The sequence below is a fragment of the Ascaphus truei genome, chromosome 11, assembly GCF_040206685.1.
Source record: "Ascaphus truei isolate aAscTru1 chromosome 11, aAscTru1.hap1, whole genome shotgun sequence".
Classification (NCBI taxonomy): Eukaryota; Metazoa; Chordata; class Amphibia; order Anura; family Ascaphidae; genus Ascaphus; species Ascaphus truei.
Genome location: NC_134493.1, coordinates 8,082,030 through 8,083,690, shown reverse-complemented (window position 1 = coordinate 8,083,690; position 1,661 = coordinate 8,082,030).

Below are 1,661 nucleotides of genomic sequence, written 5' to 3'. Positions count from 1 at the left end.
ATAAAAGGGGTTAATTGGGTGGGTAGTTTCAGTGTCATCAGTACTCTCCAATTCTTGAGATTTTTTAATTAAATTTTGGTTTATATTGCTAATCATGTTTTGTTAAAAATATTAGCAATAGATAATGGCTGATTTATTCTAGATAGTAAATAACTTGCTATTTTAATTTTCAAACATACATTTGTTTAGTATCATATGTTGTTCTAATAAATCAATTAATTTTCTCTAATTACTGTTCAAATAGGTACATCCATTATAACATAATTATATTACATTTATATCTTCTTTTAATACCATATGAGTTCTAAAATTCTCCAGAAATACAGTGCGGTCCTCATAACTTGTCCATTGTGTAGCACTAGTCATTGAATCATTGGACTAGTTCAAAGTGTGTCATTCATGTTTTAATTGTTTTATTATTTTTAATTATATATGCAAATGAACCTTTGCTATAAATACTGTGGGGATACAACCAATGGGTAACCCCTGAAGAAGTCATCATAGATGACGAAACGCATAGGGCATGGCTAAAGCAGAGGAGGCACTATTCCCACTGAGAGCACTATTGCGGATTGAGAGGAACGCAGATTGTGAGAGGCTCAGCGAAACAGAACAGTGGATACATCTCTGGCTCCCTTGGTGGTGCAGCAGCTAGGAGCAGGCAAGCGAGGCCTCGGTTTCCTGGAGGGACATCCGTTTTGCGGGACACCAGACCGGGTGAAGGTCACTTCCGGTAGAAGGAGACCGCGCAGAGAGGACACCATTGCTGGCTCGAACGCTACCACTGGCATATGAGGGCCTATCTCATAACAGCATTTTAAAACAATTATACTTGTGAGTGGGCATTTGTCTGTTTTTAATGTTCCATAAAATCATTGTTATACTTTAATGCACTAGGTGTGCGCCTGTTTTTTTCTCTTTTCTTTCATATATATATATAGTTGCATGATGAAGCCACTGTACAAATTCATGGGTGAAGGGTGGGTATCGGGCCAGTGTGTCTTAACCCCTTAATTACCTTTGCGGTTATTATCCGATAAGGTGTTTAAGGGGTTAATTGATATCTGAATGTACTTGCAATGTATTGGCTTTGTATTTGCTATGTATTTTGTGGGCAAGACAAGGATGTTGCTGGTGATGGAGACTTATTATTGATGAGGTCAGCAGTACTTTATTTATTTGAATATGCTAGTTAATGTAGGTTGGGGGGGGGGGGGGGGTGGGGGAGTATGTATTGATTGTATATGTCAGGTTTATTTTTTTTTACATTCAGGGTTTGTTCCGTGGTTCTGCGTGGGACCTCTGGAGACCACCTGCAGGTCTCCTTGGGTATCTCACGGGTATAAGGCTGGTGGTTCCACGGGTGACACATGCGGGGATGAAGCGGTGGCCTCACATCTGTGGGGGCACCACATACCCATAGGTGTGGGGATGAAGATGTGTGGTCCCACTTCTGTGGGGGCACCGTGGACCCGTAGTGAGCACTCGTGAGTTCCCCAGACCCCTGTGGGAACCACCCAAGGCCCCGAAAACACTTGTGGGTCTGACCCGGGGCTCCGAGACATCCTTGGGCCTGCCGTGGAGACCCAATTGTGGTCCACGGTGAACCCAAGGAGACCACCTGGGGGCCATGGTGCTGGCAGAACCCACCAGCAGGCCTC